At 35.0% G+C, this 26218-nt stretch overlaps 1 long non-coding RNA gene across 2 annotated transcripts in view; it reads left to right on the forward strand.

Moving 5' to 3' along the window:
* LOC129524506 (uncharacterized) overlaps nt 1-6632 on the forward strand; it is a 51977-nt gene extending 45345 nt beyond the window's left edge. The window contains exon 6 of one of the 2 annotated variants that reach the window (XR_008668255.2): nt 6396-6632. This is a non-coding gene — a long non-coding RNA (uncharacterized lncRNA). The remainder of the gene's footprint in view (nt 1-6395) is intronic. The other variant, XR_008668254.2, reaches the window with a different exon arrangement.
* The last annotated feature ends 19586 nt before the right edge of the window (nt 6633-26218 follow it).

Consider the following 26218-nt stretch of genomic DNA (forward strand, 5'->3'; position numbering starts at 1 on the left):
TCAGATTACTAAGATTCCTTGTCCCTCTCCTCTAGGAGAGAGAGCTAGATATGCTCATAGATGAAGAAAAGAACATTCAGAGAGAAAATAATACTCTCCTCACCCAGCAAAGAAAATCAACCCATCCCTTCACTCTGATTGGTAAACTTAAATTACAATCTGAGCCCTGGACCAAAGGGAATGACATAACCTGTTTGATCAACATATTTTCTACAAATGGACAAGGCATAAACATCTGAAAAATTGGTGTTCTTGAAAGAAAAGAACAATGATAAATGTCAGAAAAATCAACATTAATTAAGCAATCAGGAGTGCTCACTAAGCATATAGGGGAATTCAGTTCTATTTGTTGGATGAATGCTCATTGAATACTGCTTGCTCTCAAGGTGTAAATATTTAAGGGCTTTGCGGAAATTTCTCAAACAAATAATACTGATATTATATAACAGCATATTTCAAAATTATCTCTGATTTTCTTATATGTCCATTTATTTTAATATTCTTTTGAAACCATCATAGGTTATTTTAATACTGTGTTACCTCTTTCTGATTACTTTTATATAGAATACACCACATCACATCTTCAAATTAATGTTTAACCTATAAAATGTATATTTATAATTTTGTCTTTTTTCTTTGTAGAAAACTAAATAATGAAATCCATTTGAAATTTCTGTCTTCCCTAACGTCTTAACATGAATTCTAAACAGCATCCCCAATTTTCAGTAACTCTTCACATTTGAGCCACTGAAGCTCCTACAATGCCATTGTTGGGTTATTTTGCAACATCAAATCTTTTTCACATAGAACCTATTTCATCCTTGGCAAAGCCTCACCGTCTTGAAGATTCCAGTACCTGCTATAGCTGACTTGCTTGTTTTTAAGCTATTTATACATAAACTTAGGAACATACTGCCCTCTACCCAGGAACTATAATGCGTTTTGTATGTTCCATGTTTACATGGTTACGTGGTTGTTGCTGCCTTACCTGTCCTGAATCCACATCTCAAGATAATATCAGACTCCACTTAACCCTATGTTATGAGGACTGCATCCTGACTCAGTTTACCTAGAGAATCCATATGGTGCTATCTTTCCTTGGAATTGAACTATGAAATGATTAATCCTTTTTTTTAGTAACATCTACAATTAAAAATAACTGTTGCAGTCAAGTAAAATGATCCCATAAAGATCCATATCACATACAAAGGACATAAAACAAAATTTTTTTCCTTTTATGCATACAGAAATAACCTCTAATTTACCTATCAAAAATAACTGTGTGGGGGAATATTATACCTGAACAATCAATATTACTAAGCAAAGCATCTCTATAATTCAATATTAGAATACAGAATGATAAAATAAAAGACATAGATGTATGAGACAAAAAAAGCCTAGGTTTAAATCCAGGTGATGACTCCTGTAGTTATGTGTCCTCATGACTTATTTCACCTTCAGGAGTTCTTATATTAAAGTAGGAATATAGTTATTCTACTGAATGGCTGTGGTAAAGGTTAGAAATATGTCTTTTGGAGGACATAAAATGGGTCCTGACACAGAGTAGGGAGAATCAAAGAATTTAGAAACCTCAGCTATCACTGTAGTTATTATGATCAAGGTTATATCAAGCTCTTTTCAGAATTTACCTAACGTATTATTGATACAGTAGAGAAGCTTCTCTAGCATAATCCTTTAGATTTCTATCATAGATATCTTCCCATGATAAATCACATAATTTGTACCTTATGAAAAAATTATAACACAAATTATTTTACTTTGAATGAAAACACCATGACATTCACAATGCTAAGTACTACTAAAGTATTTTTAAAGTTTTAGAAGATAAAGTTTGAAATAAATGTAATAAAAAATAAAAATAAACCAGAAACATCATATGTGGGGAAAATTTAAGACTAAAGGTATACCAGTACCAAGTCATAATTTTTCATTGAAATAGTGATTAATTATCAATAAGGAGTTCAATGTTTCAGACTAAAGCTGGGAATAAAATAACAATTTCTTAATGAGTAAGACTCAAAATAATTCAGTTTAGAAATAATGATGGCAATATTGCCTGTTTCTTGGGATCCATCTACATGCCAATGGCATTTTACTGAGTCTTTCATGTTCATCACTTTCATAGTGCAACTATGAGACAGGTGCTGTCATCACCAGTGTACGGAAGACCGTGAGTCTTGGGAAATTTAAGTGACTTGTAAGGTCTAACAAGTGGTTGGTGTTTGGTTGGAAATCAGGAAAACGTGATTACTTTTAGTTACTGCACTTCACCTTTTCAGGTCAAATAATTGAACCAGTCATAGGTGGTTAACATAGGTAGGTTAGGATGCTTGGACAAGCTACCAAGCCAGATCAAATTTTTTATACATTATTTATATGAGGTAAATAATATGTGCATATGTGCATAGTCTCTCTCTTTGAAATGCCTATATGCTCTCTAAAGACATATTTTATAATTAAAAGTAGGCTGTCTTATCTTAGGCCAAATATAGGGATAAAACAATAATTACTAATTAATATGATTTTCTAATAGAATTTTTTACGTTGTTTGCCCATGAGTTGTGTGATCTGTGTTTGCATGTTTTGCCTGGATATAAAAGCATATGAGTGGAGAAGTGGTAGGATGGCTTGCAGGGAATCAGAATCAAGGATACTTTATTTCTAGTGGATCTAAGTTTGTTCAAAGGAAATTATGGACAAACAATTGAGGAGAAAAGAAAACTAGTTAAAAATACATTATTTATAATCCACAAAGGAACAAAGCTGGATAAAAACAAAACAAAACAAATACAACATGGGCATAAGCAGGAAGAATTAAAAGTCTTTTCATTTTTTCCTTTTCTCTCCTCATACTACTATTAAGCAGTGAGTTTCTGTTCAAATTCAACACTCTTTCAAAAAACAAATGGTGTATTTCAGGTTTGCTCTTTATTCTTCTTTTTCATTAAAATAGCACACATTCATTGAATGTCTTTTTTTTTTTTCAAACTTCCTGGAATCAAGGCCAAGGGTTGACATTTACAGCGATAAGTGATCCAAGTGCTACATTAGCATCTGTTTATTAAAGATGATCTTTCCTGTACAGTACAGCTAGGACATTTGGCCTAATTTACTATACTAACATTTCCAATTTGGCTTTGAGTAGGGAGTTGTGCCAATAGAGCTCTGTCCTATGGTGAAAGAGTGCCTAATCAGTATTTATGAATAGGGTTTTAGAAGTCACTAAAGAGCACAGGAAGAGATTTTACCTTCTTAAAGCACAAATAATGCTGAGCTCTGGGAATCTGTATAGCACATTAGGATGGAATAGCTTTCTTTTAAAAAAATTGCAGTTAAAATGTGTAATGTAATACTGTCAGTAATTTAAATGGAGTGCACCTCTTTCTTTCAGACATTAATGCTATTTGTTAAACTTTGTAATTATTATGCAAATGAAGTGCTGTACTTAAAAAATGGCAGTGCCAAGAGTACAACAGAGAAAAACAGTTTGAAATTCAAACTAATACAAAATAACCTTCAAGCCTTGTAGAACTCAAATATTGTAATTTTTTCCTCCTTTGAATGCAGCATTTGGGTGAAAGCAATGAGGACTTGTCTTTGTTCTTAATACGTAGATAGCAAAAGGCTTAGAGCCAGATATTTGAAAGCTCTGAGACATATTAGCTCCCTGATCTTCACAACAGGTGGCTGATATTTTTATCCCTCTTTTAAGGATAAAAAAGCCAAGTCCCAGAGATGCTTAACTCATTTGCTTGGGGTCACTTAAGCAAGCCAGTGACAGCCAGGGAAGGATCTGACTACTCCCCAACTTAAGGCTGCTATGAGAATCCCCAGACAGCAATCACTTGAAAGAAACAGCATTTATGGCTAAAATTATGATTTCAGAATATTAAACACTGAAGTAGTGCAATCTAGTTTCATTTTATGTCAGGTAGATATTTTTAGAAGAAAAGGAGTTTGGTTTCCAGAGAATTAGCTCCTGACAGGTAAATGTCTGTGAGCTGCCGAGCAGCCTATACATGAAGAAAGCAAACGTTATGAAGAAAGTGAGCAATTTTACACATATTTTTATCTCCAGCACCTGTTTCTATGCCTGACAGCATACACAGTCAAAAATATTTGTTGAATCAAGGATTGAATGAATGCATGGCCATTTGTCACTTACTTTCCATTCACATTGTCTCATTTTCCTTTCAGTTACTTTCTCCACCACGACTTCCCAGGTCTGCAAAACAGATAATTGAACAACAAAAACAGTTTTACCTTCCTTTAGAAATTATTCTTTTCCCAGACTATTTTCTTACACTTAAACCTGAACCAACTTTTTTTTTTTTTTTTATATTTCATCTTTAGAGCTTTGATTTTTGCTTGAGGTCATCTTACAAAGAAACTAAGGATTTGGCCTGTTGATAGCAGTGTGTTTTCCTCTTTAGGTGATTCTCTTTGCATTTTAAAAGGAAACCTATATGTTCTTAATCCAAAAGAGTAAGAAACAAAAACTCAAATGCATTGTTGACATTTCTCAGAGACAGTGGGAGAACTGGTAATGACCAGCATTTTGGTGAAAGACAGTGACAGTCAATATATGACAACAGAAGCTGAAAATGTCAGCGTCTTTATATCCCAGTGCTCATTGTGGCTAGAGTATGGATGTGTGACATTGGTTCAACAAGACACTCCTTACCCCACTTTAACGTCAACTTAGGAAATATCAAGCAAAGAATCAGAGACAATGAGAGGCTCATATTAGTGGAAGGCTGCAGTTGAAGAGGCAGCTATCTGAGTTTTCAGGGTAGCAATGGCCAAAGGCAAAGACAGTGTTCAATGCCAGTGGTCCTGGTAGGGATGCAAGCTCCGTCATCAAGTGGTTGATGATAGCAGCAATGTTATCTTCACAGGACTAGTTCTGTGGCATAATTGTGCCTAGGGTCTTGGGAGCTGTTTTTGTTCCTGCTGTTTTTCCATGGCTCAATCTGCAGCCTTGCTAATGATTTGAGGTATCTCATATCCTTTAAAATAAATTTAATTAGTCAGTTTCTGCTGCTTACAATCAAGAATCTGTGCACCATATCAAAGCCAGCAGGGAAGTGAGGTATGGGCTGTATTATTGCGTTTGAGATACTCTGGGGGAAGATCAGGAATATTGATGCATTTGCAAAAGACTTTAAATGTTGGTTTCAGATTCTTGACGCTGCCAATTTACCACTAGTGTGATCTTGTTGAGAAAGTTACTAAACCTTACCCTTCTCACAGATGCAAATGGAAATACTACTATCTATAGTGAAGGCCAGTTGTAAAGACTGACAAAATGTGTAACATGATCCAGAACCAGGGCTGGCATATGGGGGACAATGAAGAATCTTTTTTATCTTTATTATTTCATCATATATGTAAATTGCCTATACTCTTCCACCTACGACGTGAGCTTTCTGGCCTAGATGCTACGAGATATAAAGACAAAAGGAGTATCCAGAAATTAACTCCACATGTTTCTAAAAAGGCAAATAGAAAGAAACCAAATATATGCACATGGGACATTGGGTTACAGGCTAAACTTAGGATTATGGACATTTACTGCTCACATTAGCTATAAGATGAGGTATTACACAATAAAATCCAGAGACGAGGTCTTAAACATGATACGCTTTACTTCATCTTAGGAGTATTATTTCAGTTGTTTAAAGAAGAAAAATAGGAGGCCAACACTTGCTAGTTTGATTAGGAAAGCTTGTATTCTTAAAAGGTATCTAACTGACAAATAGCAGCAGCTTAAAATAAAGGCCCTGAACTATTGTTTCATGTCCATGATTGCTCCAATGGCACGATTGTGACTTTCCTGATATGGAGGAGAAGAGTATTTTGTTTGGTTCTTTTGCTGGATTTTCTGCATAACCCTAGTTACACTATCTTCTGAGACCGCACAGAATTGTTGAAGGCTCAGGCATCACTAGTGTGTCACTGGGAAAGTAATTAACTCTTTCAGGGCTCCATTCTTTTCACTGCTAAAATGGGCATTATGTTTTCTCTCTCTTGGGTTATCATGAGAATTAAATGAGATCATGCATACAAAGTTCTGGGTATGTCTGGCACACTTTTTAAAAAACAGCTGCACTCACAAAGTGAGATGCTCCCTTCATTTTTAGTCCAATAAAATTCATATTCATAGAGAATCAGGTCACATTATTTCTGCATGACAGGTTTCTGCAGGGATATGGGTTTGCCAAATTCACCAGCTGTCTTCACATCTTCCCATTCCCATGAGATTTCTGCACATTTTTCCTGTCCTTTTAGTGGCTCCCCAGAGACAGGCTTCCTTAGGGAGGAATCAGGGTGTAGGCAAATGCTCCATTAATTTTCTTGTTGGCATTTTACAGCCAGTGGTGTGGATGACCCAAGAGCAGCCAGGATGGGAGACAGCTAGACAGAGCCTGCAAGCCCTTCTGGAATACTTTCACTATCAGAACACAATGAATGACAAACCTTTAAAAACTCCTGTGAGTTACAGAGAAAGCTTCCAGTGAAGATGGTGGTATTGGCTGAGTCTAGGAAATGGAAGAAAGGAAAAACAGAATAGCAGGAGCAAAAAAATAAAGGCAATATTCTAGCATGTTAACTATGTGTGTCCTTATTTCTTTCATCTTAAAATTCTAATTTTAAAATGTTAAAAAGATAAATACTATATAACATTATAGGATGTTTAAGAAATGTAATAAATAAATATCACGCACCTCACTACCAAAACACATCATTCATTTTAATTTTGCATATCTCTTCAAGTATTCATTCTTCTACTTTTTTTTTTTTTTTTTTTTTTTTTTTAGACAGAGTATTGATCTGTCGCCCAGGCTGGAGTGCAGTGGCACAGTCTCGGCTCACTGCAACCTCTGCCTCTGGGTTCAAGTGATTCTCGTGTCTCAGCCTCCCCAAGTAGCTGGGACTACAGGAACACACCACCATGCCTGGCTAACTTTTTTATTTTTAGTAGAGACGGGGTTTCACCATGTTGGCCAGGCTGGTCTTGAACTGCTGACCTCAGGTGATCTGCCCACCTTGGCCCCCCAAAGTGCTGGGATTACAGGTGTGAGCCACTGCGCCAGGCCCTAGTATTCATTCTTATAGAACACATAATTTGGGTATTAGTTAATAGTGTTCATTTTTACTTTATGTAATACTAAGTAATTTTCAATGATGTCACCTTAATTTTATTATCATTACTTTTAATAGTTCAAAATTGTGAATCAATTAAACATATTTCTATTATTTATATATCAAATATCATAGCTTGCTTTCATGTGTTTTATTGTAAATTATTCTTAAAAGAATATCTTTGTTCATTGACTATAGTACATTCCATCTTTTGGATAATTCCTTTAAGACAAATTGCTTAGGTTGGTGTTAGTCAATCTGAGGATAGGAATATTTTTAATCTGTATGGAATATGACATGACGAGATTATTCTGATTTCCTACATGTTCAATTTTCTTTTGAAATGCTTTAGAAGTATGGATAAATTTTACAAGTCTCTAAGGTACTCTTGGGAGATAAAGACATAGCAGGTATATAATTTCTGCCTTGTACAAATGGAGAGATTAAAGTATAGAATGTTTGAGTGATTTGCTTGAAGTAACACCTCCAAGGCACTCCGTGTAATGTCCCAGGGCTATGCCAAGCATCCATTAGTTGCAGATCACTTTATTTGCCTTGATCCCAAAGACAGCTTTGCAGACAACTTAATTTCACTGCTCAGAAGTCATCCACAGGATGCTCATTGCTGCCCCAACATACACTGCAACATCCAAACCCTACAGTGGTCCTTACCCTGGAAATACTTTTAATGGATCTTTGTGAAAGAAAAACTCCACATTTTCTTCTTGCTTAACTAACAAATAAAAAGAAAGCCTAGGAAAATTAGTTCAAAGGTGACTGCTATTTAGCAGCCCACATCTGGTTAGCAAATTCACATTGGTTTCTACTGCAAAGTAAACTGTATCTTCTTGTCAATGTATTAACTCAAATTTGCAAAATGAGAAAAACAATTAAGGAATTAATAAGAAAACATGTTTTTATTTGGCATGCTCCCAATTTGATCAATGTCACTGAGATTATATAAACGGTAACTGTTTCAGTTAACATTTTGCTTTTTATTATCTGATAGAGATATGCAAATTATTACAGATTTTAGTCCTTTATGACCTCCAGCAACTCCTTGTGCTGACTATGATTCAGTTTCTTTCTAAAATTTGTTGCTGAAGGTATTTTTAACATGAGAGGAGGACTCATTCTTAAATATAGGGCAGTTCTTTACAGAACTTTCTCTGTTATGCAAACACTTCTGTCTCAGAAAGGTAGAACCTTTCAACTGGGCATGATTTGCAGCTGTAAACTCTTGCTAAGTAATTTCTTATGATTTCAAATTCTGGGTGATTTGTTATTAATTTGCAGATAGAGTCTCAGGGAACTCTTCTGGAATACAAAAGTTAGTTTGACTTATGCTTTCAGAACAGCATTGAACACCCAATGCCTGGAGAGGTTTTACCTTGAGATAGCATGACAGTGCTTTCCATGTAAGACAGAAAACCTATTGATGACTTAGAGTAATTGTGTGTACTGTTTTTCCTGGGCATAAAGGGAGGGTATGTTGTTCAAATCAGAACCTATGTTTTCATTTCTACAACTGTTATAGCCAAAATATTAAACATATTTTACCTAATCTCCATCCTTTTATTGGCATATGCAATGCAGGAGATTCAGTGACATCTAGGCTAACAAACTGTCCTTTGTGGAATCCCCTTATGCTGCTCTTGGTGTGGTAGGCCTGAAAATGGTCACCAAAGATATCCACATCCTAGACCCTGTAAATATATCACTTTACATGGCAAAAGCAGCCTTGTAGAGGTGATTTAAATTAAAGATCTTGAATTGAGGAGATTATTCTAGATTAGTTGGGTGGGCCTAATGTAATCACATGGGTCCTTGTAAGAGGAAGGAAGGAGAAACAAAAGAGGAAAAGGCAATATGACAAAGGAAGAAGAGACTAAAGTTCTACAGCCACAAGCCAAGCTATCCTAGCAGCCTCTAGAACATGGAAGAGGCAAGGAATGGTCTCTTCTCTAAAGGCTTCATGAGAAACCAGCTCTGCTGACATCTTGATTGCTTGATTATAGCCTCACAAGACTCTTTTGGCATTCTGACCTCCAGATCTGTAAGACAATACATTTGTGTGTGTTTATCCACTGATGTGATTTTTTTACAGCAGCAATAGGAAACTAATATGATAGCTTTTGAAAAGTCTGGTCAATAACTACATGGTACTGTCCCATCATGTACTACAAAATTCAAACCTAAATGTGGTGCTTACTCTGAAATACTCTTAACGGATCTCTGTAAGTATCACTTGTTCTCTGCAGTAGTAAATGTAACACATTTTAAATTGTGTAGCATTGTACAAGTATAAGGTTTTTATTGTTAGGGAAGAAATAATTATGAAAAATTAAGAACACAGACTTAAAAATCAATTTTCCAAATTTCAAATCCCAGCTATTACATATATAGTCCTGTGACCTGAGTATGTTACCAAACCTCTCAATACCCTAGTTTTACTCATGTTATATACTGATTAGAAGTGCTTCCTAGAAATACAAATTTATTAGCGATATCCTGGGCTGAAAAATTAAACTTTTCACGACAAAGGTCACGGAAGCTGTATATTTCATAAGTACTCAAGTAATTCCTATTATCAAAGAAGTTGGGGAAAACACCAGTGCTGATTTTATCCTTTGCTACACATATTACATCATTAGCTTCAAAAAAAGTTACATAGAAGAGAGAGGCCAGTGATTCTCTCTTACTTCAATGATTGAACAGAGCACTCTGTTGGCAATTGTTATATTCCACAGCTCATTTATTTAATTTATTTATATATTTATTCACTCATTAATTAACATATCCTTTTCTTTTTCAAGTTATTTATTAACCATCTACTATACACTAGACTCTGTACTAAATGTATGGGATGTAAAGATGAATAAAGTAGTCCTGTCCTCAGAGAAGGTGCTAAGGGAAGTAGGCAAACAAGTTAATATAAGATTACAATTCACTGCTGGATATAAAATGCCAGAGGAGGCTAAATAGTGACAGATAAGAGATAAAAAGAAGAGATAGTAGAAGTGAAGAACACAAAAACAATTTGCCAGGTGTAACTGCGGATAATGCTAAATTGTTTCCCAAGTATTCCATATTCACATTCTCCCAACACAACTATAATATAAATATCAACTCTCATTTTGTAAATGAGGAAACCAATATCAGGGGGCATAGAGATGCCAAAATTCACATCGAGAATCAAATGTGAGTGTTGGCATTGGAAACACATTCTAACTTCAGAAATCTTTCCATTATACCATGTTGCTAGTCATAGAATTATTTCTTTAGAAAATATGCTTAGCCATGTAGGGTTATGAGAAGGCAGAGGTATGTCACATATTCTAGAAACCATGGTGGTTTCTAGACTTTATTGAGACTTTATTCCTTTTACAAAGGTGCCTCAAGTGTCTATACGCTATTCATCTTTGGATCTTTAAAACCAGCACGGGATTTTGCATAAAGTGTCAGCACAACATATGCCACAATATGAATGGGATTGCTGTTTATTCATTCTTTCAAAAATTTTTATCGTACATCTTCATTTTATCAGGGGTAAGAATATCATGTCCTCGGGGATTTAGAAATATAAAAAAGAAAGAAACTTAAGAAAAAATCTAATATATTACTCTCTTCTAGACTAAATATTCTTTTGGAAGCTCTCCAATGATTATGAAATTGTTTCACTCTGATATTGAGGAGAAGCCATCCACCCATCTGTGGGTTACTCTTACTCACAAATCCAAGAAACAAGTGAATTAGAAAACATTAACCAAGTTAAAATATTGGATTGCACAGCAGTAAGTTTGTATGAATATATACCTTTGTTATTTATTGTGCTAACTCTATTATCATCATTTTCTTAACAACATAAAGTTTTTACAGTATTGCCATTTGATCTATATTTTATTTCTTCATTTAACAAATGTCATAAAACAACTACCATATGCCAAAACCTAGACCCTATTGAATTCTACATCTCTAATGTCCATCACAACACCTAACATTAAAATTCAATTCAGTTTCTTGTTTTCTTCAAAGTGGAGAAAGTAGACATATATTGAATGCCCACTCCTCAAAATGACTGACAGAAAAACTTATCAAGGAAAGCAAAGTCTCTCTGACTAGCTGCAGTAAGAAAGAATACTATCCTGATAGGGTCTTAATAAAGTGCGAGAGGAGGGAAGTCAGTGGAGAATATTGATAGGGCTTTAGGACCTGAGTTGGATGATTTCAAGGTGTGTATTGCAAAAGGGGAGTTAGCTGAGATTGGGAAGTGTCTATGACATAATAGCTTTAGTAGCTTGTATTGGTGGACACAAGAAAGTAAAGATCTTGAAGTCACTTTTAGCAGTGAGCTCTTAATTTTGATAAATAAGATCTTGTATTTAATTAACAATCACATTTCTCAGGCACACGTATTTTCTGGGACAAGTAACAAAGTGACTTTTGCTTTCCTATATTATTTAACTTAGGAACAGGAAAGTTCAGGCATAACTCAGAGATATTGTGAGTTCAGTTCAGACTACCATGATAAAGCAAGTCACACTAACTTTTTGTTTTTTCAGTGCATATAAAAATGATTTTTACACTATACTGTAGTATATTTTGTATGCAATAACATTATATCTAAAAACAATGTACAGATCTTAATTGTAAACTACTTTGTTGCTGGAAAATTCTAATGATCATTTGAGTCTTCAATAAGTCATAATCTTTTAGCTGGTGGAGGGTCTTGCCTGGATGTTGATGACTGCTGACTAATGGGGTGGTGGTTTCTGAAAGTTGAGGTGGCTATAGCAGTTTTTAAAAATAAGACAACAATGAAGTTTGCTGCATACATTGACTTTTTTTTTTTCTTTTTTTTTTGAAACAGGGTCTTACTCTGTCACCAAGGCTGGAGTGCAGTGGAGCAATCACAACTCACTGCAGCCTTGACCTCCTGAGCTCACGTGCTCCTCCTACCTCAGCCTCCTGAGTACTTGGGACTACAAGCACACCACCACACCTGGCTACATATATATATATATATATTTTTTTTTTTTGTAGGAACGGACTCTTGCCACGGTGCCCAGGCTGGTCTGAAACTCCTGAGCTCAAGCGATCCTCCCACGTTGGCTTCCCAAAGTGTCAGATTACAAATTTGAGCCACCACACCCAGCCCACTCTTCTTTTCATGAAAGATTTCTCTCTAGCATGTGATGCTGTTTGACAGCATTTACCCACAGTAGAACTTCCAAAATTGGAGCTGATCCTCTTACATACTGCCGCTGCGTTGTTAACTAAGTTTATGTAATATTCTAAATTATTTGTTGTCTTTTCAACAATGTTCACAGTATCTTCACCAGGAGTAGATTTTCTTTCAAGAAGCCACTTTCTTTGCTTATCCATAAGAAGCAAAAGTTTTAAATAGTATGAAAGTTAACAAAATGTGACACAGAGACAAACAGTGAGCATGTGCTGTTGGAAAAATGGAGCCAAGAGACTTACTAAACACAGGATTGTCACAAAATTTCAACTTATAAAAAATACAGTTAATCTGCTAAGTGCAGTAAAGCAAAGCACATTAAAGTGAAGTATGCCCATATATCTAAACACATGAAAATGAAATTATGTTTATTTCATTTCTCAGATGAAAGGTCAGGCTCACATCATGTGATTTGCATTGGCCAATGAAATGTGACTCATGGTGACACCTATCACTGCTGGGTAAAAGATTTAAGAGACATGCATGCCTGACGATATTACCTTTCCATTCTACCACAACATCTAGCATGTTGTAGCTATAGTGACTGCTTTATCAGCCTGGATCCCAAAGGGAAGGTGGCATGACACTGAGCAGAGATCATAATCATCCTGTTACCAATACGAAAAGTGTATAGGAAATATAGGAAATATGCCTTTTGTGTTGTTTTAAGTCAATAAGATAAGGGTTATTTGTTCCAGCAGAAAGATCTAGTCTATTCTGAACAAAAGACATGGTAGGTATATATCTGGTAAATACATAATAGATAAATGAATTAATGTTTATTAGGTAATGCATTATAGACAAACTTCTCAGATTTTCTATTTACATCTCATACAAATGTGCTGCATTTTAAATAAAATTTGACATATAGAATTCTGAACTTAAATAAGGGCACAATTATTTATTTACACTATAAAACATCCTTCCCCACTTGAATTCTTTTATAATAATAAATCCTTGACCTTTCATTCACATGCTTATGACATACAGCAAAGCACATTTACATCCAAATTTGTGTCCTCTCTTTTCTTCGTCAGAATTACGCTGCAAATATCTGCTAGAATTACGCTGCAAATATCTGCTACAATTACTTGTTTAGAAATAACTTTATGCAGCAATTGTTATTGCTATGTAGGTTGTGGTATTTTCTAGATAACTTCTATAGGTAGACTTTTTGGATAGCAATTGAGGTGACTAATTCATTGATGATGAAGTTTAGAATAAGATAAATTTCTATCTTTCCTCTTTGTAATAGCAATCCTAACATTTATTTGACATTATAATATTACAGAAAATTACTACCATAATTATGCACCTTGCTAATGTCTGTATAATTCTAGAATGAATTAATAGTAATACTGCACTAGAAGATTGAGTGAAAAATTCTGAGCATTATTCGTGTCTCTGCCAGCATATTCTTCAGCTAATCATGACAGAACTAGCACAATAGTTTGTCATCTGTAATTGTTTGCTGAATAGTAGGCACACCTCATAACGAAAAAAAAAATGTAGAGGAAAAGAAAAAGTACAGAAAGAGTAAAAGAAAGCAAGCCCTCAGTGTCATCTTTCATTGTGCTCAGTACACACATTGCTTAGCAGACTTGTGTGGGCCGATATTACTATGAAAGAATGAGATGCGTGGCTATATTTTTCTCTATAGTTTTATATTTATGATTTTCAAAAGTTATGACTTCTACATGAGTTTAACTTAATTCGTAGTGAGAAATGGTTATCAAGTAAACCAAATTACACATCTATTATATAACACAGCCATTATGCCACCCTGCCCCTTACCTCATCTCTATACTGAGCACCCACAAATCGCACATTTTTATAACATTTTGCTGCACTAGTAAAGATGGCAGTTAAAGACCTTGAAGAAGTAGAGCCTATATCTTATTGCATACAAATGTGAGTTGCAGATTACAGCCAAAATAAATTATAAAAAAGTAAAGACTTCCTGTAATATCAACATATACGCATGCTATGCAAAATTCCTGATTTAAAGCCTTAAATACTGATAAGAAATTTGCCATATGTGAAATGTAGACTTGGTAAATTTACCGTGAGGAGCTTACCTTTTGCAGTACCCTCACATCCGCATTTAAGCACACTGCATTAACTGTGTTAAGATGTTGTAATTAACCTCTTTGTTTGTAATTTGCTTTGAATTATAAATAAGGCAAAACCCATTACGAGGTATGTGAAGTCATGTGATTATGTATACATCCACTGACCTGATTTTCCTACATACTTCATTGATTTTGAATAAAATGCATTTCAAGAGAGGTAAGAGCTGGGAAATTAACTCAACTCATTTATTTAGCATCAGTTTTGTAGGTTAAAAAACAGAGATCTAGAGAGAAAATTACTTAAAGTTACAAAGTGAGGTTTTGTTTTTTTAATACTCCACTGAGTTGCCTTTAATTAAAAACATATTTGAGAAATCCAAGTTTCCTTTATATTCCTCAGGGGGCAATCATCAAGTCTCAAAGGTAGGGTCATATGCCAAATATCATACCCATCCTGAGATGACCTTTTTGTTGTTTGCCAAACAGTCAGTTATTTTGCATAAAGCCCTCACTAGTGAAATCACTTACCACGTTGTACCCTGCTTCTCTGTATTATAGCCAATGTGTGTCCTAAAACCTGGCCAAAGAATGTCTTATACTTACAAACTATGTTTCTGTTTGGCAGGTCAGGCAGATAGATGATAAGGAGATGGGTGCCGTCTCTTTCTAGAGAACTATTCACTAAGGCCCATCTTCTTTCACAGTTTTCACATGGTTTAATCAGTGCATTTCTTTTACGATTAGACAAGTATTCCTGAAAAGTAGAAAGACTGGAGCCTTTGACTACATCTTATCAACCTACTCCATTCCATCCCATTGTGTGATGATGATGGTAATAGGGATGTGAGGAAGGTTGTATAAAGCCTTCAAATGAGTACCCCATGTAAATGGATCAGACAACTCCTTTTTCTAAATACTTGTCATTTGCTTCCTGCAGTCACTTTTAAACCACCTGAGTAAGTAATGAGGGCATATATTCTTGGCAACCGAAAAAGCTAGCCATATCTGAGAGTAGAAAAAGGAACTAAGAGAGAAAAATTAGTTAAATCCCATATAGGGGTTTGCTCACTCATCAAAATTGCATTGTGGAAGGCATCAAATAGCTCAGGAAATTGAACAAATTAAGGTGGGAGTCATAATTCTATCCCACGCTTTTTACTGGCCCATGCTTCATTCTATAAAAACTGTAGCAGGAAAATCCTGCAAAATCAGAATTTTTGGCCTGAGAGAGGTAGGAAAAGCAAAAAGTTGAGAGGCTTTTATCTGTTTAATAAACACTTTGAATTCACATAAATAAATAAAACCTAGAAAGAGAATTGATTGACTGCACTTTTCAGGGGCATGAACATAATATTTCCTATGTTTTCTGATACCTTGACCTCGGGGGTTTTATCTGTCTATGTATGTATGTATGTATGTATGTATGTATGTATGTATGTATGTATGTATCTATCTATCCATCCATCCATCTATCTATCTGGCATATGTTTATTCATATTTCTAAGCCCAGCAACCACATTCTTACCTTTTTAAAGAAACAAATTTACTTTAGTGTGATCACTATTTCTGAGTTTCACTTTAAACCTGGAACTGGAGCACTCATGAATACTAGGGTGATGAGAGAGAAAGAGAGAACACAAGGAACAAAATTTTAAAAATAGATAAAGTGGACGACATCAAAATTTAAAACTTCTACACATCAAATGATACGATCAACTGAAGGAAAGGCAACCTATAGAATGGGTGAACACTCTGAAAACCATATGTTTGTTAAGGGTTGATATCTGAACATATAAATAACTCTTATACATCAACAACTAAACAAATGACTCAATTTAAATATGAGCAAAGGACTTGAATAGACATTTCTCCAAAGAAGATATGCAAATGACCAATATGCACATAAAATAATGTTTAGCATTACTAATCATTAGGGAAGCAGAAATCAAAACCATGAGATACCATCTTGCACTCATTAGGATATCTGCTATACAAAATCAGAAAATCACAAATATTGGCAAAGATGTGGAGAAATTACAACTCTTGTGCACTGTTGATGGGAATGTAAAACTGTGTGTCCACTGTGAAAAACTTTATGTCAGTTTCTTGACAAGTTAAAAATACAATGAACTTATGATCCAGCAATTCCACCTCTGCATACGTGTCCAAAATAATTGAAATCCAGATTTCAAAGAAATATTCGTATACTCATATCACAGCAGCATTATTCACATAGCTAAAATGTGGAAGCAACTCAAGTATGTTAAAAGATAAATAGATAAACAAAATGTAGTATATACATAACACTGAAATACTATTCAGCTTTAAAATGGAAGAAAATCCTATCACACTCTACAACATGGATAAACCTTGAGGACATTATGCTAATTACATAAGCCAATCACAATCAGATAAATACTGTATGATTCACTTATATAGGTACCTGGAGTAGTCTAATTCAAAGACAAAATGTAGAATAATGGATGCTAGGAACTGGGGGCAAAATGGAATGTGTAGTTTTTTAGTGGGTTTTAGTAGAGGGTTTTAGTAGAGCTCTTAGCTTTGCAAAATATAAAGATTTTTGAATGTACTTAACACCACTGAACTATACACTTAAAAATGGTTAAGATGGTAAACACTGACTACAATTTTAGCTCAATTAAAAATAAAAATATTTTTAAAAGAGAAAAAAATGAACTAGGGAAATCATTAAGTTCTTTGGATAACAAATTTGACAGGAATTTTTTCCCTTTTATTGTTATTATTATTATTTTGAATTTGGAGCTGGAGCCTAACTTCACATAATTACTAGCTATAAAATGAACCTCCTTAGCAGTGCTAGTAAGTTACCTGAAAAAGGGATTAGTAATCTTGGAACCTAAAAACACTTGTATTCCAAAGACATCTCTACCTTTACCATGATATTCTTACTCTGTGAAGGACTGATGGATCTCCTTGTATTAGTTTTCTATGCTGTACAACAAATCATCATAGACCAAGTGACTTAGAACACCCCCTTATTATCTTTAGCCAGGAGAGCAAGTCGGCCAGCAAGACAAAGTCTTACACAGCATGAGTTATTCATGGAATGATATATCCTCTCACCTTTACTGTTCTCTGTTGTTAGAAGCAAGTCATGAGTCTCAGATACAATAAAGGGAAGAAGATTGTGCAAGAGAACATCAGAAATTAGGGACTGTTAAAGCCTGTTTAACTCCTCTACCTATATTTTCATCTCATTCACATTTTTTATATAAACATGGAGTATTCCCATGAATAACACCCCTTGGTTAAACTGAAAGATGTTTACAATTAATCTCTTACCAATGTTGGGGATCTAAATATGTCCATTTTATTGTTTCTACTTCCAGTGTACAACTTTATAAAACTCTCCTCAAGTTTTGGGCCTTTGAATAATCCATAAAGCTGCTGTTTATTTCATTTACCAGTGGATATTAAGCCCAGGACACTAGTTGCCAGAAAATCAGTATTCTATTGTCCTCACTTTCAGCTTTTCACATAGGATCACAGAGTTTAATTTTAATATAAATTTACGTCAATTATTAGGCTGTACTCAAATGTATTCTTTGAAATAATATGTGATTTTTCAAAATCTTAGTTTAGAAACTTTATTGTAACACATCATGGGTACTTCAATACCTTGAAATAGATTGGCACTGAAAGGTCTAGCAAGTTTTGTTTTGTTTTAAATTCTGCCTGTCCAGTGCTTCTGGTGACCCCTTTCTAATGAAGGTAAGCCCTTCCATCATAGTCACATGAGTTAGGGAGTTGCCCTAGTTTTTTGACTTTTCATCTACTTAATCCTGTGTTAAAATCTCTAAAACTTTTTTATGAAAACCTTTTTCTTTCCTGTGGAAAACTGTTCCACTGGGCTTGGTTTCTCTTATGATGATGATGATGATAATATATTATTGGAGACATGGTCTCACTCTGTCACCCAGGCTGGAGTGCAGTGGCGTGATCACTGCTCACTGCAACCTCCATCTCGTGGGGCCAAACAATCTTGCCACCTCAGCCTCCCAAGTAGCTGGGACTACAGGCACACATCACCACACACGGCTATTTTTTAAGTGTTTTGTAGAGATGGGGTCTTAGTATGTTGCCCAGGCTGGTCTTGAACTCCTGGGTTCAAGCAATCCTCCCTCCTCAGCCTCCCAAAGTGCTAGGATTATAGCACCATGCCTGGCCATCTCCTATTAATTCCTTCTTTATAGGTTTCTAAACAAATGCAATCTATGTTGCCATTCAAAAAATGTGTATTTATGACAACTCTTTGTTAAGCTCAACCAGGGTCTTCCCTTGTTTCTTCAAATACTCTCAATCAGTTTTCTGGGCAAAATTCAGGTCTTTACTTTTCTTCTGTCCTACATATTTACTACAAGCTTCTACTTGCTAGACATTTATGGACCATTTTAAACACAATGTTTAAGGTAGTTTTCTATGAACCCTCCTGTGGCTCTAACTAAAGAAAAAAAATCTGGTTCTGATATATTTGCTCTCTAAAACAGAGTACCTTTTTAATAAAAGGATTGTATCCCTTTCTAGTTAGAAGGTCACCAGAAACAATTTATTTTTTATCACCTTCAAACAAAATGTAATAGGATTTTATTATTTGTGGTGTCTGTTGCCCAGGCTGGAGTGCAGTGGCGCGATCTCGGCTCACGGCAAGCTCCGCCTCCTGGGTTCATGCCATTCTCTGCCTCAGCCTCCCAAGTAGCTGAGACTACAGGCACCCACCACCATGGCCAGCTAATTTTTTGTATTTTTAGTGGAGATGGGGTTTCACTGTGTTAGCCAGGATGGTCTCGATCTCCTGACCTTGTGATCTGCCCGTCTCAGAATAACCAAATGAAAATTTTGTCAATTTCTGATTTCTGTTTCTTATTTTCATAAGATATCTTATAAATTTTCACACGAAGCTTCAGCATGTTTGGTCAGTGCTATGGTTTGAATGTCCCTTCCAAAATTCATGTTGAAATTAAACTGCCAATGTAAGGTATTAAGATGTGGGACATTTGACAGGTGTTTAGGTCACGACAGCTCTACTGTCATGAATGGATGAATGCTGCTATAGCAGAAGTGGGTTTATTATCTTGAGAGTGAGCTCCTAATAAAAGGATAAGTTTGGTCCCCTTTTTCTCTCTGTCTTCTATGCTTTCTCACTTCTCACCATGTGATACTTTCTGCCACATTAAAAGCCAAAAGAAGACCCTCACCAGATATAGCTCCTCGATCTTGGACTTCCCAGCCTCTTGAACTATAAGCTAAATAAATGTCTGTAGTATTCCATTACAGAGTAGAAAACAAGCTGAGACACTCGGGTTTTAATACACTATTTTTTTAAGTAGGTGAGTCTATAAAGATAATATTATTTTCCTTAGTGACTAATAAAGGTTGGTCATGCTATATACCACAGACATTTGTTGTTTCATCTTATCCAGGAGAGGATATGGATTTCATTAAAATTTGTTTATATTTATTTAATAGGTAATAAAAGGAGGCTGTAAGATATTGGAAAATTATACAAATTTTTATACTGATTTAAAGAGTTGAGCTGGAACTTGAATCCAGATCTATCTAAACTTATACTCAAGCTTTTGTCATGGAAAATCATAATGCTGCCTTAAAATGAGGCCTTTTTGTTTCTGTAATATGCAAACCTTAAGCATTAGAATTAGATTCCACTCTCTTCAAACAAGTGTACATATGGAGTATTAAAGCCATTTTTCCCATCTAAATGGCTGTAGTGACTACTCTTTTCATGCAAATTTAATTCAAAATAAATTGAATTAAAAAATAAAACTATTAAATTATTAAATTAGTTTTTAATATGTGAAAGACATGGCAGAAGATAAATTTTTTAACAATGTAATCTTTAGTTGCAAACTTTACTTTCTCTTTTTTTATAACTTTAAATTTTTAGAAATTAGGAAATTTTCTCAACAACTTCATTTGTTTAGTTTATTGGTAAATATAAGTTTCTTTAAAAAAATGTCTTTATAGAGGTTACAGTCATTTGATTTCTACACTATCCTTTATGGAATCTAATATTAATTATATTAATCTAGAATGTCAAAATTAAAGCAAGTGACTATGTAACTACCAAGTTGCTTTGGAAATTATCATAGCTCTTCTTTGACTTAAATTCATTTCCAGTTACATAAAATCTAACATCACTTGTTTTACATCTTGTATTTCTAGTTTTCTAAATTGAGGGAAAAATTCACTAGCAATATAGCTACCTTCAGTGATTGAGAAAATGAAATCCATTTATGGACAGCTGCATGGGAAATCTGCATGAAAACTATAGTGCAGCTGAATGTCCAGGAAGAAAAGGTTGCAGGTCTGGTTCACATAGCAGATTTTACCATCAACACCTAGAAAGTACTCGGGATTTTACATAATTCATGCAAAGAAAATAATTAGAATACTTATACACATTTCACTTAATTCTCAAAAAAAACTCTGTCCCTATTTTACAAATAAGAACAAATTGAAGCTTAGGGGTGGTTAAATGAATTGCTCAAACATCAGAGAAAGTAGAGGTAAAGTTACAATTCAAATCCAATGTTTTAAAGTCCCAAAGCTCACTTCTTTTTTTCTTTCTTATTGTGCTTAAGACAAAAGCTGCCATTGTCACCATTGTGACTAGGACAAAGCTCATATTCAGGCTATTTACATACTCCTAAGGCTTGGAATCTATTCTCAGGCATCCAGAAAAAAAAAAAAAATGAGGACCTGCACAGGGTTTAGCTTGAGGCATGGATTTGGTGTGTCATTAATTGCAGAGAAGGATAGAACAATTATAGGAAATTAAGGAAGGAAATAATTTTGTAAAGAATGTTGCTCATATATGATCTATGACTTGATAAAGGAAAGAATATATATGGCATAGGGTCAAAGGGGTTAGACATTCTTATAAGCTTACATAGCATGTAGACAAGTCTTTACTCAGCAGTTCTCAAAAAATGTGGTATTGATACACAATGAAGGCAGAGCACAAGTTGAGATGAACTCAGATATAGTGAGTAACAGATTGGGAGGACAGAGCAGTAGAAAGGAGAATGTGAAAGTGGAACGAGGTAGGATCCCAGGGCTCTTCCAACAGAAAATACATCATCTCAAAGTTATCAACTTGTTGATGAAAAGAGTCAAAATCTGAAAATATTTGCAGACATTTGTTCTGAGCCAATTATGAGTGACCAATGGCATGCAATACAGCCCCCAGAGATTCTGAGAACCTGTGGCCAAGGTAGTTGGGCTACAGCTTGGTTTTATACATTTTAGGGAGACGTAAGACATTAATCAATACATGTAAGATGTAAACTGGTTCGGTCCAGAAAGGCAGGACAACTGGAAGCAGGAGCTTACAGGTCACAGGTGGATTCAAAGACTTTCTGATGGGCAATTGGTTATTAACTGAAGACTGGAATCAATAGAAAGGAATGTCTGAGTTATGATAAAAAGTTGTGGAAATCAACGTTTTATCATGCAGATGTAGCCTCCAGGTAGCAGATTTAAGAGACAATAGATTGTAAACTTAACAGACTTAAAGAGTCTGTTCTATCAGTCTTAAGGCCTTTGTTTTAATGTTAATGCTATCAGCTGTGCCTGAATTCCAAAAGGAGAAGGGTATAATGAAGCCTGTCTGATCCCCTCTTCCCATCATGGCCTGAGCTAGTTTTTCAGGCTAACTTTGGAATGCCCTTAGCCAAGGGGTGTGTCCATCAGTAAGTTAGAATTTTATTTTTGGCTACAAACTCATTTTGGGTAGATTACTAGTCATTTCTTGGATAACACTGCATGAGCTCAGTATTACACCTACCCTCCCCACCCCATGTCCAACTTAAATGTGGCAACTGGCCACACAAAATTCAAGGAAAGCAATCTGGATACATACCCAATAGATAAGGTTTTAACGAATTCAGACCAGCTTCCACCCTTATACTTTATGACTGAATTTAAAGCCTACTTATTTAAAAATTACTTGCCAATTTAAGTTAATCTAATTTTCTTATACCTTGATCTAACAGCTAATCAACATTCTACCAAGCCACTATGGTGAATGAGAAAAGCAGCCATCAAATAGAACAACTAATTCTGATATGATGACTAGCACTATGTGAAGGACAGACTGGACAATAAATCAATGGAATTGAGTGCTTTTTGTCCTAAGCCCACAAATTCATTTACAAATTCCAACTTCATATTTCATGTCTGATAAACAATTCCTTATGCATTGAGAAAATATGTCTGTGAGTATTCATAGGGGGAGAGGTGTGAAATTCAATTGTTGAGAGTTTACCATTCAAGAAAAACTTTACATATACCATAGCAATTAATTTCACACTAACTGTACAAGGCTTTAATATCAGCTCCACTTTACAGAAAATGATTCTGATGTTCAGGGAAGTTAAATACACGTTCCAGGACACAGAGGTGGTAAGTGGCATATCAGATTCCAGAATCTGTACCCTTTTTCTTACAGGTATTAGCCAATTGTGGTGATCATATTTGCAATATTCTCTCAAGTATTTTTATGTTCTCAGATTTCTAAAGCAAGTTTCTTTAAACATACCAATCGATATTTAAAATTAAATGTATCTTTCGAAGGACATGCTATTTTAGATCTACAATTCCGTATACAATTTTAACCTAATTAAAAGATGTTGTTATGCAAGCAGAATATTTTAAATTATTTATTAACAATTAATACTTAAATATTTACTTTCACTCTCTTGGGTATTCTGTTGCTTAGTGTGTAAAAGTTAAAGTTTTAAAAATATAGATGATTTTAAGAGATACATATTTTAAACTGGAACTCCCTAAATAACTTGAAGCTTATCCAGTGAGGACAAATACCACCCCCAGGTTATCCACCCATTTCAGACAGATCACTGGTCACTTCATAGACATGACTGCATATATCCAGCATCACACTCACCCTCCCCACAGTTAAGATATTTGGGTGAGATGAAGGAAATTAACATAATTTACCCCAAAATATATTTGTTTGACGTATTTTGAAATGGCTGCTACTTGGCCGTCCTGATAAAAATGGCCTTGCATAGCTGTCTTAAGTGGGGAAAATTTGCATCTGTAGATAATCTCTATTAATTCAGCCATGCCCCAGGATCTGAGAGAGTAAGAGCCACGTACCTTTAAAAGTCTGAAAAGAAATACAATCTGTTTCTTCTGAGGGAGGCTTCATCTACATAGCAAGGCCATCTTTGCTAGCCAAGCCTCTTTCCCCCGTCCTATAACCTGTACTACCAGAATTTAAGCCCTCATTCTTTCAGTAATCTCAAAATGGTATATAAGTTTCTGTAACTCATAAGGAAGTTAGATCATTGTGAAGTCTCCTGTGTATACATGTTAAATAAATTTGTATGCCTTTTTTCCTATTAATCAAGCTGCCTCATGTCAGTGGTTTTTAGAAAACCTTTACGAGGCCAAGAGCCTGTGGCCCCCACAGACATTTTCATGGTTGCCACAACTATGATCTTCATTTTGGTACTCTGTGTCCCCATATGAAAAATACCCTATTACTCTCCAAAATATACCCAGAATCCCATCTTATCATTGCATCAGGCTTGATCAGATCTAGATCCTGTGCCCCTAAATCAGAAGAGCTAAGATATATTATCTGCAACCCTCTTATCTCATACACTCAACATACGATGGTGGAACAGGGACAGGATAACCACAGTAAACACTTCTATTGCAAGTGCAAAGAAGGGTAGGCCTACAGCTATTATTGATCTTTAGTAACTCTGAGATCCGATTGAGCAAATATTGCCCACTTTCCTTACTCTGAGGATAGAAAATGTTCCTTGATTGGACCTCATTTCAACTCAGTCTATTGTTCTCTGCAGCTCTAGACTTGACTCTGGGAATTTCCACTTTTCATAACTCTCCCTGACCACTTTTGAAAAGGTCATTGAGCATATTTCTTCTTCAGCTTCTTACTGAAGTTCTTTTGTGCCTCATATTTTTTACTACAGGCAGGTGGCACCTTTGCCAGTACAGGTCTTTTGAAATATTGTGAGTTTCCATGTATTTGATTCCAGCCAAATCTGTGTGCCAGAGTCGCTTCTAAAATGCTTTTAAAAATCATCTCTGTTTATCCTTAATTACTGAAAGTTTGGCTACTTCAAGATTCCATGGGCTCATGCTCCTGCATTTCCTAGGAGCCTTATTGTCTGAATTAAAAGATCCATTACATGCACCTTCAACTTTCCATTAGTTTTAACAAGAAGTGTCACAGCCACAGACTGGATTTGGTCTTTGTTCTGAGGTCACAGCTTACTGTAGTGCTCAGAGCACCGTTGGCTCTCCATATCCACAGGTTCCGCATCTGTAGATTCAACCAACTGTGGATCAAAGACGATCTAGCACAGCTACTTTTGTTTTTTGTTTTTTAAGTTTCAATTCCAAAATAAGAAAAAAATGTTCTGTTTCACAGAGCTGAAATAGAATATTATCATATACGTGAAACATCTAATAAAGACAGTGACGTATACATAAATTGCTTCCTTGTTTTCATGCTATGTTAAGTGCCATCCATTGACTGAATAAAATGGAGACTTTTATCTTAAATTTATATATATAATTTTTTTCTTTAACTTATCTCCCTTTTCCCTTTCATATTATGGTTCAAATTAGAAAATTTTTCACACATATTTTTTATTCTCAAAGAATTTATAAAAGTCATAGAGGTAAACAAAATTGTATTACAACATTTTTTTAGAAATTCTAATTCTATTCTGAGTCAAATCCAACCTAAGATCCAGAATGGGACATTTTTCTTACAGGATCATATTTTGCAGGGTTGCTGGAGAAGAGGCTTTTTTGGGTCCAGGTGTCAGGACAATGTTAATGATTATTCCCACTAATAATTAATCCCTGATTCACAGCATTAGAAAGGTTATGATTCCTCACTTGGCACAATTTTATCACTTGAACTTCATCTGTTATGAATTTAGCAGAAGAAAACCTAGGGTAATTTTAGGCGGTTAAGCATAGGGCCAGTTTCTTCTGTTTAATATTCCCTCCCTTCTCTGCCTCATTCAGTTTGTATCTGCTGTCTCACAGGTGTTTTCAGGAGTATTCCCTTGGCTTTTAGAATGTGTGACTTTCAACATGACTATCTGCCCTTCCTAGACAGAAAATTCTATAGGAGAAAAAGGTGAAAATGCATTTATCTGTTTATAACTGTTTTTCATTTGTTTAAGAAGGCTCTATCTGGCAACGTTAGGTGGATGACTTGTTGTCATTCAAGAATAATTTTCTTCAAATAGCAAATGATTTATTTGAAATTAAAATGAAAATAAATGTGTTAATAATCGCTTTAGATTCTGCTGTCTTAAACAGTTTTTAAGTATACATAAACATGTCACTAAATTCATAAATATGTAACTAAAAATATAAAGCAGTAACAAAAGATAAGAGAGTATGGGCTTTGGAGTCAGACTTAAGCAGGGCTTGAGTTTCCGATGTGTGACTCTGGAAATTATACATTCTATGTAAATTCCAGTATTTGTATATTTTAAATGTGGTTAATTCTAGCACATTCCTCGCATGATTAACTCAAGAATTAAGTGAAATAACAGATATTGAATATATTATGTGGCAAAAAAATGGGTATAAAACATGGATAGTATATGACAATTAGTGAGGACTCAAAACATACATATGCATATTTATACCATTGTAG

This window comes from Gorilla gorilla, chromosome 13 (assembly GCF_029281585.2).
Source record: "Gorilla gorilla gorilla isolate KB3781 chromosome 13, NHGRI_mGorGor1-v2.1_pri, whole genome shotgun sequence".
In the NCBI taxonomy this organism is placed as follows: domain Eukaryota; kingdom Metazoa; phylum Chordata; class Mammalia; order Primates; family Hominidae; genus Gorilla; species Gorilla gorilla.